Genomic DNA, 16,365 nt, shown 5'->3' on the forward strand with positions numbered 1-16,365 from the left:
AGATGTTTCTTACTCTGGTAACATTCCTTAAGTGATGACAAGCAGATTTACATACTTAGCTAATATGTTTATTTAAAGAAAATTTCCAAATCCAAACTAGCACCCAGATTTCTTATTTGGCCTCAGATCAAAAGACATACTATCAATAAGGATGGCATCCAGGAAAACCTTTTCAACATCTCCTTAGAACTAAACAACAGATATTTAAATTCCTGCAAATTTAATTTCAGGCAAAATTTTACTTTATCCTATATTTTTTATATCCTCAAGACAGCCTCACCTAGTAATTTTGCATATTCAAATCCCAGAATACAGCTTGTATATCAGTTGCAAAGGAGAAACTCTGTTACTTTGCAGTTCTCATTTAAAATACTAAGAGCAATTTCACTTAGAGTGAGAACAAAAGAGGTTTGGAAGCAAACCACACACACACCACCCCACCCCACCCCCCCCCCGGCCATGAACAGTATCAGTAATTTAAAGAAGCAGGTTCAAAAATAGTTTACATGCTCCTTGTAATCTAAAGAAACTTAAGTAGTTAATAAAACTTGAAGCTCTTGTTTTGTAAGGGTGAAGAAAGGAAAATAAAGTTAATATTCCTTTAATATTAGTCCTAGTTGGTATTCTTTAAATATGTCTCTTAGGAGAAGTGCTTATTATTACATTTCAGGCAAACTAAGAAAATACCAACTAAGAGCAAAAACTTAAAGTATTTGGAGGAATGGAAACTGTTCCAAATTTTTTCACAGTTGACAAAAAGGAAAACACAAACATACCGTTCACTGGGAGGGAAAGTGTGTATTCCAGGGCAAGCAAAAAGAACTGACCAGGAAATATAAAATATGGACTTCATCTTCAAAATTCATTATTTTAGAAGAGAAATGAAATTAAGAAAAATGTTTTCAAACAAGTTAAGCACACGCATAAACTTCTACTGAAAGCCGAGATGACATATATATAAAGAGGTAAATGTTAAGCAATGCATTACACCGGTATATAAACAGCTGTCTGAGGAATGATGCCAAGGATTAGGAGAGATGAGAGTACAAACTACCCCATGTTTCTTGTAGTTCCTTGGTGTACATGAGGAAACAGGAAATATGCCTACCAGAATCTGGGACAGAAGAGTATCTTCTGAATCTGGTTAACCTTATAACGTGATTGGTCTGGTCTCTAGTACCTCACACCCACAGCTTCCAACCTGCTTTACAAAGTATGCAAGTACAGGAAAGCTTCCAATTCAAATCAGTCCACAGGGCCATGGCAGAATCAGAAATATAACACAGGAAAAAAAGAATGCCCTACCCACAGAAGACACTGATTTTCTTACACTGAAAGGAATATAATTCATTTGTTGTAGAAAAAAATTAAAAAAAGGTTAGAAAATGCAACAGGAATATTCCTTAAATTGTACTCAGAAATCAAAAGGAAATAAAAGGAAGCCAACATTTATTACTTCATTAAGAATAAGTGATTTTTATTTTTTTAGCTATCATCAAAACTTTGGAATGTCTGGAGTTAACAATACTGCTATCAGACGTTCCCATTGATTTGTCTTTGTAGCTGAGTGATAACAGTCAGAAAACCACATTTTATTTGCTAGTGCCAACAATGAGAGTCTGAGTTTTTGGACTTGGAATTCTCTGCCATGTAAGCTAACTTATCCCAGGTAACAACAACCAAACATGTATGAAGGAAGGTGAAACATTTCACAACATTTATACATGAATTGTAAATAAACTCAAAATGGTGAGATTTTTAATAGCTAATAATTACTAAGGTTTTTTTTTCCTATGTCAGCATGTTCATATAGTTCACTCTGCAGTTCACACTTCCAAATTTTCCTAACGTCCCCAATGGCCATCTAGGAAGATATGCTCATTTTCAAATGAGCTGAGATTGCAATTTAATGAGTTGTCTCCAAGACACGCTTTGGAGCAGCATCGCAATGTCCAAGCTACTTTTAGAGGCAAAAAGGCTCCTCCTGGATCCATTAAGGCTATGTCTTGGTCACTTCTTGTTCCAACCAAGGAAAGAGCCTGAAAGAGCCCATGGCCACATGAAAAAAAAAAAAAGAAAAATCAGCAGCACCAGCCATGTGTCAGGGTGAATGCTGGGGAGTAAGCCAGCTGCCCAGGTCAGTTTTGACAGCTTGAACTACATTAGGAAGCACTCATAGGTAATACACTACCCCTGCTAGCATCAGCTAGCCCCTAGTATACCAATCATGTTTCACAACACTTCTTTCTAAATATACTTTCCTAACTCCTCTTCCATTTACTACACATCTTTTGGCATTGTCAGGTTCTTCTGTCCTATTCATTCTTTTTCCATTATATTCCACATGTAAATACATTTGTCCCCAGTTCTTTCACACTGACTTTTTTCCAGCAGTGGCTCACATTACCAACTACCTGTATTTACCACACAGGTACAAAGTGTCTTGTAATATCAATGCTTTCTGCCCCTTGAGGATTTTAAATACACCAGTAGTTACCTTCTGTTGTCTTTTTTCATGGATTTAGCTTTCCTGATTTCCTTTTCTCTAATGAATTAAATTCCTCAAAACCTTGAACCATTCCAGACTGCTCTTTTTAGTCTTGCAGATCTGTAATATCTTCTAAGCATGGGAACAAGAATGGACCATGAAACAGTTGTGTGGTTGTGTTAGCACCAAAGTCAGTTAGAGAAATTCTCTAGGACTCAATTTGGAGTTTTAGAAAGCAGGTATTCTTTATTGCAGCTCTGGATAGTTCTGCAAAGTTGAGCACACCCATTACTTGCCAGCAGCAGCTCTATATTTAGCACATTCATAGCTTTTCCAGGAAATGATTTACATATTCATGAGATTTCTGGGAACCAATTATAATATTTACATCCTAATTACACACGCGCTTTCTTGCTGAGGGGGGGTCTCTGGTGATCCCTGATAGTCTTCCTCACTGTGTTTACTGAATGACCTCAGTGCTTGTGGATGCTCACAAGGTCCTAGTGCTGAGTTAGCAGCTGGTATGTCCTTGTTTCTGTTCTGATCCAGCCTCACTGCACGTTGGGTGCCACTCTGTTATCTTGAAGGCCAGCATCCCCAGTCTTATTTACTGTCTCCTTAGCTGTTATCAGTCCCATGATGTTCCTTTCCCCGTCATCCAGACATTCCTTTCTTTCTGTGTATTAGTAAGCTAGAACAGTTTGCTGTGTTCTACTATGTTGGATTAAAGCCACACACACTATTGTTGGTTTAAATTTATGATTAAGACTACAATTGTTTGTTGGTTTTTTTTCTCATTTAAAAATTTGTTTTTTCACTGAGTGCTCTCATTCCACCCACTTCCACCTTAAAGACTTTCCCATTCTTAGAAGCTGTATTCTACAAAAGGTACTATGATTTAATGGTTTTAGCATCATGATTTCTTCTTTTGTACTGCGGAAGAACCAAACGTATGCAATTTTCACATTTGATTTATCATAACTGCTAATGCCTTTGCCTTCTTACTTTAATTCCTCTTTGCTCAACTGTAGAATTAATGAAACATTAAACTGTCCATGTTATATCCAGTATACATAAAAGCAGCTTCTGCGAAGGTAAGGTTTCCAAATGTGCTCCATGCAGTGTCACTGAGAAGGCAGCGGCATATAGTCTCAATCTGACCAATGGGCAAAAGCCTGTGCAGTGCTGCTGCAGGCAGAAATAGATGTGACAAATTTGTGTCTCTTCTCTTCAAAGACCTGCTCTTCTCCAGAACCTGCTCTTGTGTCCAAGATCCCTGCGAAGTTTCACAGAAAGATGGACTAACTGGCTCCTGAGAATATCCTACTCCAGTTCCTTCCCCATCCCTCAGCTATACTCTTCCATCCGATACAGCAGCAGCCTTCAGTTCCATGGGCAAGAAAAAGGCAAATGCTGCTTGAGTGTTGTTACTTCCTGGGAGGCTATGCTTGCTTTAGTCTACCCTTTGTACTAATCTCCTTGGAATTATGCCCTTATAGGGCAATCAGGAAATTTTGTATCTCAAAAACTTCACCAAACTACAAATAAAAAATAAGGTAGCACACCATTGGAAAAATGCCCCTTTGAGGAAAATTAGCCAGTCCTCTAGCTCTTTTGCTGTTTAACCCGCCCCCCCCCCCAGTGCAGGTAAAGATGCATATTTCAAAAGGTTTGCTTATTTGGGAGCATCCCAACACATGATGTTGCCCTTTCCATTTTGCAAATTCAGTCAGAATTCAAAGATGTGAAACACCACATATAAAGAATGTGATCAAATGTGTTATGGTACCAGAGTAATCTATCTTCTTGTATCCAGGCCTCACTCCAGAAAGCAAAGACAGCTCTGTTCATTGTAAATCATAAAATATTTATAATTACCCTGACATCACTAGACACACTTGGTCTCTCATAAATTAATGTAAATCATGTAAATATCATTCATCATAAAACATACATCTGCAAAGCACAGCAAAACCTTCTTTTCTCCCTTCTCAGGCAACAGCATGTGTTTCAGTTGGTCCAGTTTAACACTGGCCTAATAGTTAATGATTGAGCACTGTGCTAGTCTACTACAGACAGCTGCGTATAAATCATTCAACACGAGCACATAAAATAGAGTCAATGGAAGAAATGCAAACCAGCATATAACATTTCCAAAGCTATTTAAGTAACATAGGAGCTACAGTCCCACTTTCAAAAGTGACTTAGATACAGAAAAGATTTTGAAAATTGTAATAATCTTACAATAATTAGGCATTTGTGTGAATTACACTTTTTATCTCCATTTAATTACTCGCTTGTACTCACTTCTGTGATTAATTAGATTTTGTTTTGAAGCAGTAGACCATTATTCCTAACAGCTTACTATAAATGATATACTAACTACTTGTAGTGTAAGGAGGTTTATATAACTCCCTTGACACGGCTCAGAAGAAAGCCAGCCTGTAACAATTGCCTGAGGAGTCACAGCAGGCAAAGGTGCTTTCAGGGCTGGTGGTCTGCCCTGGAGGAAGGACAGCTGTGAATCAGGAATGGGAAACCCATAAAAACCCAGCAAGCAACAAGTAGTAGTTTTTGTTGTTTTTTTGAGGTTTCTGTTAAAGAGGGCTGGGGGTGCTGTTGCTTTCTAAAGAAAAGCTATTCAAGAGCTACAAAATAAAATTTTTGTTGTCAATAAAACAAGTTTTGTTAGCTACCTGCTGAGGGAAATGGGCACTGTGAAGGCACTTAAGCCATCTAATCAAAGAATCAAATCATCTAGAGAGGAATTCCTGGCATGAGCAGCAGAGAAACTGAAATGAGAAAGGGTTGTTATCTTGTCCTAGAAGAATAATAAAAACAAGATTTTAAAGCAAAAGTTGGGGAGGGTGGGGAGTGAGCAAAGTGCTCTTCTTCAAGGTCAAAGCAGGGAAATATCCTAGAAGGTCATGGGCAGCTCTGGCAAACAGATATAAAAATCGCAGCACACTTAAGTGACTGTGCTAGAACGTCAGAGAAGACTGCAACAGAGATACAGGTGTGCTCTGCTTCCATTCTTGACTAAATTCATGACTTCCCAAAGCTGCAATGCAGGTACGGAACTACTTCAATTATAGCGTGGTATCCCGTCTGTGTGTCTTATAGCTGTACAAAGTGAACAAACTTCCTGTTCCTCCCCTGCCTTGAATGTAATCCCCTTCTTTCCATTAGTTTGTTTTATTGCTGTAGGTGCTTTATTGCTGACAAACTCAGAAAGTCTGAAGTGATAAAATGGAAATGAAGATACGAATTTAACAAACCGAAGTGGTTTCAATATCAACCTGGTATTTTTCCCAGCCTGAAATTCTAATAAATGACTGCTCCTTTAGTATTATAAAGTCATCAAGCCATCATAAGGGAGAGAAAATCACTTCCAATCTCACCTGGGAACTTGCAGCTAACAACATAATTACACATGGTACTATGCCAGAAAATATTAAAGCAAATATTGGGAGGGTTTTTATTTATATGTATTCTGTCTAAGCACAGTGTCAGAGTTGACAGCTCAAAAGACTGCATTTTTCCAAACTCTTACTTTTAATAATTTTCAAACATAATTGAAGGAAGCAGTAAGAAATCTAATAAAAATGAATGCAAAAAAGATTAAGCAGACAGCTTCATGACAATTTACAGTTCTAAACAGCAGTCCCTTGCGACCAGTTTTGATAAGATATATCTTGTTTACAGTGTGTTGATCCCATGTCCCAATAACACTAGTATGCAGGGAGTTCCAAGTGTTCATTAGAAAAATGGAGCTGCTTTTTCATTAAATAAACAGCCACAGGTAGCAGCAGCCTGAAAAAGAGCATGTGTCGTGATTCAAGCCCAGCCAGTACACTCAGAACCACGCAGCTGCTCGCTCACTCCCCCCCATTTCTTAATACCCCCGCTCCCAGAGGGATGGGGACGAGAATCGAAAGACTGTGACTCCCATGGGCTGAGATCAGAACAGCCCAGTAACTAAGGTATAACACAAACCACTACTGCTAACACCAGTAATGATAATGATAAGGGAAAATGGAGGAAGATAAGGAAGAAGTTCTTACCTGTAAGATAAGGAAGAGGTTCTTTACTGTAAGGGTGGTGAGGCACTGGAATGGGTTGCCCAAGGAAGCTGTGAATGCTACATCCCTGGTGGTGCTCAAGGCCAGGCTGGACAGAGCCTTGGGTGACATGACATAGTGGGAGGTGTCCCTGCCCATGGCAAGGGGTTTGGAACTAGATGACCTTAAGGTCCTTTCCAACCCTAACTATTCTATGATTCTAAATAACAAGGGGAGAGAATAAAACCACTCGCCACTCGCCCACCGACACCCAGCCCGACCCGAGCAGTGATCTAGACCTTCTGGGTAACTGCCCCCAGTTTATGTACTGGGCATGATGTGCTGTGGTATGGAATACCCCTTTGGCTAGTTTGGGTCAGGTGTCCTGTCTCTGCTTCCTCCCGGCTCCCCCTCCTCCCTGGCAGAGCATGAGACTCAGAAAGTTCTTGGTCAGAGTAAACATTACTGAGCAACAACTAAAACCATCGGTGTTATCAGCGTTGTTCCCAGGCTGAAAGTCAAAACCACAGCACTGCACCAGCTACTAAGAAGGAGAAAAATTACTGCTACTGCTGAACCCAGGAAACAGTCGGTACAGAGTGCATGCATTCAAATGGCAGAAAAAGAAACCTGGATTATTGTTTCTAAGAACAAGATGTTTCTGCAGCTTGTTGTTGTGGACTTCCATCTCCAACGCTTCCAAAGAACTGAAGGGGCCTACTGAGCTGGATACTGACCCATACTGTCACCATTCTGGGTTCAGCAGTAGCAGTCATTTTTTTCCTTAGTGGCTAGTGCAGTGATGTGTATTTGACTTTCAGCCTGGGAACAACACTGATAACACCGATGGTTTTAGTTGTGGCTAAGTAATGTTTACTCTGACCAAGGACTTTCTGAGTCTCATGTTCTGCCAGGGAGGAGGGGAAGCTGGGAGAAAGCAGAGACAAGACAACCAACCCAAACTAGCCAAAGGGGTATTCCATACCACAGCACGTCATGCCCAGTATATAAACTGGGGGCAGTTACCTGGAATGGCTAGATTGCTGCTCAGGTTGGCCTGGGTATTGGTTGGTGGCTGGTGAGCAGTTGTATTCCCTTCCTTGTTATTTCCCATATCATTATTATTATCGGTGGTAGCAGCAGTGGTTTGTGTGACTTACTGGACTGTTCTTACCTCAGCCTGTGGGAGTTACATTTTTTTGATTCTCCTCCCCGTCTCTTCAGGAGTGGGGTGCTAAAAAAGTGGGGGGAGTGAGCAAGTGGCTGTGTGGTTCTGAGTTACCTGCTGGGCTTAAATCATGACAGTTCTTTGTGGCACCCAACATGGGGCACGAAGGGTTGAGATAATGACGGATCTGACCAGAGTGTGTCTAATCATATTTGTGATAAGCATTCATTGTTTCAGATTAATAGTCACTCGTCACAAAGCTGATTTATTGGCTCTCAAAGTTGTTGCGCTTGATCTCAGAGTTTCAGCATGTTGTAGCTTACTTACAGCTGGTATTTGCTGCTTTAGTGTTTATAGGTGGGGGTCCTGGGCTAAGGTTCTTTTTTAGCTGTACTGTATAGTAATGACTTGTAATACAATAGACTCATTGATCATGAAACTGGGCTGGCTTGCATTGCAAGTGTGGTCGTCACCTCTATACTTTGGGAGGTATACAATGGAAGTGTTTAGCAATTACACATCTTTTTTTTCCCTCCTGGAGTGGTCAACCTATGAAGGAGACATTCCCTCACACCCTCTGCTCCCCCACCAGACTATTTACAGCATCATTTGAGAGTTCTGAAGGTTTTGAATGGCCTTGAGACCTGCCTGCTGACTGTGATGGGGATCGCCATGTTGGTACACATACAGAGTGCGTTTTACCCAAGACCATTTCGTCTGATCTCAAAAGTTATGCAGAGTCGGGTTTGGGCCTTGTCTAGGGTTAGACGATGATATAGGAGGACCAAGAGATTTTCCTGAGGCTGGACAGTCATGAGTGGCAGAGTGTGTGGGATAGTATGGGCAAGTATCTAGGCCAGCGGGCCCCTCCAGGGCTTTGGAACTTCACCCCTGAACAAATGTAAAATCCAGAAAAATTAGCAAAACACTTAAATGACATGTGTTGTCATCCTTGTCATACCAGAGAGGGATACATCATGGCAACGTGTTGGGGCTTGCCTATGCTTACAGAGCCCTGTTCAATACTTTCCAGCACCTTCAAAAGGAAAAAAATGTCTCTGGATCTGATGGCAAAGCAATAGAGAACACAGCTACTCTAACTCCAAATACAGCAGCTACACCAGCCCCAGTGACAAGTACAGCAGCTACTCAGACTCTGACTACAACAGACAACACAGCTTCTGGTGCTACTCAAACCCCAAGCACAGTGACTGCACCAACCCCGACAACAGATACTGCAGCCGCTCCAACCACGGTGATAATCACTGCAGCTAAACCAGAGGACCAGTTCGTGCCAATATTGGTTGCCCCTGTACGCAAGGGGGAAAGCAAACAAGAAGCACAAAGAGCAACCCATACAGTGAAGAAAGATGAAGAACCAGTGCACTTACTACACAGGACAGCATCTGAACAAGAGTTATTATTACATGAATCAGAGGAAGAGGAAGAAGAAGAGGTGACTTCTCGACCCTGGACTTCAACAGAGCTACGGAATATGGTGAAAGATTTTACCCGTCAACCATGGGAGCACACCACCACCTGGTTGCTCCAATGCTGGGACAATGGGGCCAACGGTCACAAACTAGAAGGTAGGGAAGCTAAGCAGCTGGGATCACTTGCTAGGGAAGGGGGAATTGGCAAAGCAATTGCAAAAGAATGATCCCTCAGCCTTTGGAGGCAGCTCTTGGCAGCTGTGAAAGAAAAGTTTCCATACAAGGACGATAATGAGTCATTCAGCGAAATGGACCACGCTAGAGAAAGTCGTCCTGTCTCTGAGGGAATCAGCCATTGTAGAGACGATCTATTGCAGGCCAGATGCTGGGAATGCACCCATAGATCCAGATGAAGTTGAATGTACATGACCCATGTGGCGGAAATTTATACGGAAATTTGCACCATCATCATATGCACACTCACTGGCAGCAATAACCTGGAATGATATAGCACCACCAACAGTGGATAAAATGATTCATCAACTCCAAGAGTTTGAAGACAATCTCACCCCTTCTATCATTTCAGCTGTGGAAAAACTGTCCCAGGAGTTCAAACAATTGAGAGATGATCTATCCAATCTATCCAGCTCCCCACGTGCACATCTCAGCTATTAACAAAAGACATCCTACCGCTTGAGAGAGATGATATAGGAGGTACACACCAAGGGCCACCCTACAGTTTTACATGTGGGATCATTGAGAAGACATGATGAAGTGAGATGGAAAACCTACCTCAGCTCTGGAGGAATGGGTGCATGAACTGAAGAGGAGAACAAAGGTCAAGGCTGACCATCCCATGAAAGCTGCAGCTTCAGTCTCTGGTGAGCAGATTCCCAGATGGAGTGGAAGAGCTGATTTTACTCCAGCTCCTGTGATAAAGACTAATCCTTGTCTATAAGACATAAGTGACCAATGCTGTGATCACTATTAGAGGGGCCCTGCCTGCAGCCAGGTGGAGGTAGGGGACAATCGGATTTACTGGACTGTGTGGATCAGATGGCCTGGCACATCAGTCCCACAGAAGTATAAGGCTCTAGTAGATACCAGTGCACAGTGTACTTTGATGCCATCGAGCTGTCAAGGGGTGGAAGCCATTTATATTTCTGGAGTGACAGGAGGATCCCAAGAGTTGACTGTACCAGAGGCTGAAATCAGCCTGACTGAGAGGAAATGGCAAAAGCACCCCATTGTGACTGGTCCAGAGGCTCCATGCATCCTTGGCATAGACTACCTCAGGAGAGGGTACTTCAAAGACCCAAAAGGGTACCGACGGCCTTTTGGTATTGCTGCTCTGGAGAAAGAAGAAATTGAGGAGCTGTCCACCTTGCCGGGTCTCTCAGAGGATCCTTCTGTTGTGGGGTTGCTGAAGGTCGAAGAACAAGTGCCGATTGCGACCACAACAGTGCACTGGTGACAATATCACACCAACCAAGACTCCCTGATTCCCATCCATAAGCTGATCTGTAAACTGGAGAGCCAAGGAGTGATCAGTAGGACCGGCTCACCCTTTAATAGCCCCATATGGCCAGTGTGGAAGTCTAAGGGAGAGTGGAGACTAACAGTAGACTACCGTGGCCTGAATGAAGTCACACCACCATTGAGTGCTGCCATACCAGACATGCTAGAACTTCAGTACAAACTGGAGTCAAAGGCAGCCAAGTGGTATGCCATAATTGATATTGCCAATGCATTTTTCTCAATTCCTTTGGCAGCAGAGTGCAGGCCACAGCTCGCTTTTACTCGGAGGGGCATCCAATATACTTGGAACTGACTGCCCGAGGGGTGGAAATACAGCTCTAACTTCTGCCATGAACTGATCCAGCCTGTAGTGGAACAGGGGCAAGCTCCAGAACACCTGCAATACGTTGATGACATTATTGTGTGGGGTGATAACAGCAGAAGAAGTCTTTGAGAAAGGGAGGAAAATAATCCAAATCTTGCTGAAAGCTGGTTTTGCCATAAAACGGAGTAAGGTCAAGGGACCTGCACGGGAGATTCAATTGTTGGGAATAAAATGGCAAGATGGACATCACCAGATCCCCACAGATGTGATCAACAAGGTAACAGCAATGTCTCCACCCACTAATAAGAAAGAAACACAAGCTTTCTTGGGTGCTGTGGGGTTCTGGAGAATGCACATCCCAAATTACAGTTTGATTGTAAGCCTCTCTCTATCATGTGACCTGGAAGAAGAATGATTTTAAATGGGGCCTGAGCAACAACAAGCCTTTGAGCAAATTAAACGTGAGATAGTTCATGCAGTAGCCTTTGGACCAGCCTGGACTGGGCCAGGTGTGAAAAATGTGCTCTACACCGCATCCGGGGAGAATGGTACTACATGGAACCTCTGGCAGAAAGCTCCAGGGAAGATTAAAGGTCAACCTCTCAGCTTTTGGAGTCGGGGATACAAAGGATCTGAGGCCAGCTATACCCCAGCTGAGAAAGAAACACTGGCAGCCTATGAAGGGGTTTGAGCTGCTTCGGAAGTGATTGGCACTGAAGCACAGCTCCTCCTGGCACCCTGGCTGCCCGTGCTAGGCTGGATGTGCAAAGGCAGGGTCACCTCTACACATCATGTAACTGATGCTACATGGAGTAAGTGGGCTGTACTAAATACACAACAAGCTCGAATAGGAAATCACAGTCGTCCAAGAATTCTAGAAGTCCCCATGGACTGGCCAGAGGGCAAAGATTTTGGAAAGTCACCAGAGGACGAGGTGATGTATGCTGGAGAGGCCCCACCATATAACAAACTGTCAGAAAGTGAAAAGCAATATGCCTAGTTTACTGATGGGTCCTGCCGTATTGTGGGAAAGCATCCGAGGTGGAAGGCAGCTGTATGGAGTCCCGACGACAAGTTGCGGAAAATGCTGAAGGAGGTGAATCGAGTCAGTTTGCCAAGGTGAAAGCCATCCAGCTGGCCCTGGACATTGCTGAATGAGAAAAGTGGCCAATACTTTACCTCTATACTGACCCATGGATGGTGGCAAGTGCCCTGTGGGGGTGCTTGCAGCAATGGAAGCAGAGCAACTGGCAACGCAGAAGTAAACACATCCAGGCTGCTGCACTGTGGCAAGATATCGCTGCCCGGGTGCAGAACCTGGTGGTGAAGGTACGCCATGTAGATGCTCATGTACCAAGAGCTGGGCCACTGAGGAACACCAGAACAGCCAACAAGTGGATAAAGCTGCCAAGATTGAAGTGGCTCAGATGGACTTAGATTGGCAACATAGGGGTGAATTATTTTTGGCCTGGTGGGCCCATGACACTTCAGGCCATCAGTGCAGAGATGCAACATACAGATGGGCTCGTGATTGAGGGGTGGACTTAACAATGGACACTATTGCCCAGGTTATTCCCAACTGTGAAACATGCTGCAATTAACCAAGCCAAGAAGTTAAAACCCCTCTGGTATGGAGAGAAATGGCTGAAGTACAAATATGGGGAGGCCTGGCAAATTGACTATATCACACTCCTACCAGCCTGCCAAGACAAGTGCCCTGTGCTTACCATGGCAGAAGCAACCACCGGATGGCTGGAAACATGCGCTGTGCCCCACGCCACTGCCCAGAACACTATCCTGGGCCTTGAGAAACAGAATTTGTGGCAACATGGCACCCCAAGGAAAACTGAGTCAGACAATGGGACTCATTTCTGGAACAACCTTATAGACACTTGGGCCAAAGGGCATGGCATTGAGTGGGTATATCACATCCCTTACCATGCACCAGTCTCTTGGAAAATCTAACAGTACAATGGGCTGTTAAAAACCACACTGAGAGCAACGGGTGGTGGGACTTTCAAACACTGTGATACACATTTACCAAAAGCCACCCGTTTGGTCAACACCAGAGGATCTGCCAACAGGGCTGGCCAGCCCAGTCAGAACTTTTACATACTGTAGAAGGGGATGAAGCTCCTGTGGTGCACATAAAGAATTTGCTGGGGAAGACAGTCTGGGTTATTCCTGCTTCAGGTAAAGGGAAACCCACTCATAGCATTGCTTTTGCTCAGGGACCTGGACATACTTGGTGGGTAATGTGGGAAGATGGGGAAGTCCAATGTGTACCTCAAGGGGATTTGATTTTAGGGAAAACAGCCAATGAAGTCAATTATATGCTGTTTATAGCTATGTAGCACTTTTATAACCCACCAACTAGATGCCTTCAGGTCACCAGCGACTGGCCCTGACTTCCCTCTGACCATCATCCCAACAGAGAATGAATTTTGCTGAAACCAGACGAGCTCAGCAGTGACCAGACGAGTTCCATGGTGTCACCAGCAAGCAATAATCCAACACTGCATACCATCTCTCCTGCTCTGAAAGACTGTTACAAGAGATGGAGCCTGACATCATGGATGGGATGAACTCAGCAGCTTTATACAGATTGGCCCATGCACTACGGAATGATATCTCTCTTTTTTTTGTGTGTGTGTGTGTGTGTGTGTATATATATATGTATATATATACGAGACAAGAGTGATGTTATATTGAAAAATGTGTGATCTGAGCATGACATGAACGGTATGGAATAAAGTGTGGATACTGTCCTGGGTTCAGTAGCAGCAGTCATTTTTCTCCTCCTTAGTAGCTGGTGCAGTGCTGTGGTTTTGACTTTCAGCCTGGGAACAGAACTGATAACACCGATGTTTTTAGTTGTTGCTCAGTAATGTTTACTCTGACCAAGGATTTCTGAGTCTCATGCTCTGCCAGGGAGGAGGCGAAGCCACCCTGCCACTCATGACTGTCCAGCATCGGGAAAATCTCTTGGTGGTCTTCCTATATCATTGTTTAACCATAGAGAAGACCCAAGCCGGACCCTGCTTAGCTTCCATGATTGAACAAGGTCAGGCACTCTCAGGGTGGTCACGCCGTAGGCAAAACAGAGAGAGCATATGCAGCAACAAGCTTTCTCCCAGCAAGAGGAGCAGGGTGCTTTCAAGGGCATTGTAAAGATATTCAGGATCTTTCACTCTTCCAGCATCTACTCCCACTCTAAAGAGTCTGGTAGGGGAGCAGAAGGTGTGAGGGAATGTCTCCTTCATAGGTTGACCACCCCAGGAGGGAAAAAAAAGATGTGTAATTGCTAAACACTTCCATTGTATACCTCCCAAAGTATAGAGGTGACGACCACATTTGCAATGCAAGCCAGCCCAGTTTCATGATCAATGAGTCTATTGTATTACAAGTCATTACTATACAGTACAGCTAAAAAAGAACCTTAGCCCAGGACCCCCACCTATAAACACTAAAGCAGCAAATACCAGCTGTAAGTAAAGCTACAACATGCTGAAACTCTGAGATCAAGCGCAACAACTTTGAGAGCCAATAAATCAGCTTTGTGACGAGTGACTATTAATCTGAAACAATGAATGCTTATCACAAATATGATTAGACACACTCTGGTCAGATCCGTCATTATCTCAACCCTTCGTGCCCCATGTTGGGTGCCACAAAGAACTGTCATGATTTAAGCCCAGCAGGTAACTCAGAACCACACAGCCACTTGCTCACTCCCCCCACTTTTTTAGCACCCCACTCCTGAAGAGACGGGGAGGAGAATCAAAAAAATGTAACTCCCACAGGCTGAGGTAAGAACAGTCCAGTAAGTCAGGTATAACACAAACCACTGCTGCTACCACCAATAATAATAATGATATGGGAAATAACAAGGAAGGGAATACAACTGCTCACCATCCGGCCACCGATAACCAGCCCAGCCCAAGCAGCGATCTAGCCATTCCAGGTAACTGCCCCCAGTTTATATACTGGGCATGACGTGCTGTGGTATGGAATACCCCTTTGGCTAGTTTGGGTTGGTTGTCTTGTCTCTGCTTTCTCCCAGCTTCCCCTCCTCCCTTGGCAGAGCATGAGACTCAGAAAGTCCTTGGTCAGAGTAAACATTACTGAGTAACAACTAAAACCATCGGTGTTAACAGCATTGTTCCCAGGCTGAAAGTCAAAAACACATGTGCTGCACTAGCCACTAAGGAAAAAAATGACTGCTACTGCTGAACCCAGGACAGCATGGAAGATCAAGGGTTATTCTAGGTTGCACTTCCCAAAGAGTCAGTCACATCTCTCCAGAAAATGTTTGATGTAAATTGTTTGGATGTAAACTATAAATAAAGCTGTATTTGAGCTTTTGTAGGTCAACGATCAGCTTTTATTTTTCTCTGTAGAGTGAAATTTAAAAGTTTGCTTTCAGGTTTTTTTTATATAAAACATTTTATGCATTTTCTATGACTTAATAGGACTCTTACATTGTAAAATATCTTTAGTCATGAACAGATATGCTGTTTATATAACATCAGATACTCTTCTAGATCAATTTCAACTATGAATGTAAAACTTCGCTTCTCTTTGCAGAAGTAGTAAGAGTTCATGGACTATTATTTTTTTTTTTCCCTGTATAGGTGTCATGTCCTATCACTACTTACCAAGGGGCAATGACACAAATTATTAGCTAATTAGACATTACTAATACAACCTATTGCCCTCAAAAGGTAATGGTTTGACCCAGGTAGGACATGTAAGTGGAATTCAGAAGCCAGATCACATTACTAGATCTGGTATTTTCTGGACACTTTAGGCAGCTCACTTCACCGGTAAGTGTTTATCCTCAGCCTTTCTCACTGTCAGTGTTGACTGTAAGAATTCAAACACTCTTTCTTCCATATAGATATCTCTCCTGTTTTGTTTTGCAGCATCAATATTCTACTATGAAAGAAATAATGATAATAATTTGAAAAGCTACAAGAACACAGTGAAGAATCTGGTATCTTCAGATGCTCCTTACTGGTAATAACAATCCTTCTTCTGTTGCAGCATTTTATTCATATATTTGAGAATCTGAGCACACATTTCTCATGGGCCACCCTCTACATCAATAGTGAAGAGTCAGTTGTCCTTTTATTTTCCTTCTCCCCATCTTGTTCTTAGAAACAATAATCCAGGTTTCTTTTTCTGCCATTTGAATGCATGCATTCTATATCAATTGTGTCCTGAGCTCAGCAGTAGCAGTCATTTTTCTCCTTCTTAGTAGCTGGTGCAGTGCTAAGTTTTTGACTTTCAGCCTGGGAACAACGCTGATAACACCAATGGTTTTAGTTGTTGCTAAGTAATGTTTACTCTGACCAAGGACTTTCTGAGTC

The 16,365-nt window shown here is 42.9% G+C and overlaps 1 protein-coding gene across 3 annotated transcripts in view; it reads right to left on the bottom strand.

Annotated features, from left to right (window-relative positions):
• Positions 1–16,365, bottom strand: part of TOX3 (TOX high mobility group box family member 3) — a 233,828-nt gene that overhangs the window by 107,733 nt on the left and 109,730 nt on the right. For 2 of the 3 annotated variants that reach the window (XM_065663281.1, XM_065663277.1), the window contains exon 1: positions 991–1,029. The exons of the other annotated variant lie outside the window; for it this stretch is intronic. The gene's annotated coding sequence lies outside the window, so the exon portion shown is untranslated. Of the gene's footprint in view, positions 1–990; positions 1,030–16,365 lie in introns of those variants that run through there. 3 annotated transcript variants of the gene reach the window in all.

The sequence above is a fragment of the Lathamus discolor genome, chromosome Z (genome assembly GCF_037157495.1).
Source record: "Lathamus discolor isolate bLatDis1 chromosome Z, bLatDis1.hap1, whole genome shotgun sequence".
NCBI classification, from domain to species: domain Eukaryota; kingdom Metazoa; phylum Chordata; class Aves; order Psittaciformes; family Psittacidae; genus Lathamus; species Lathamus discolor.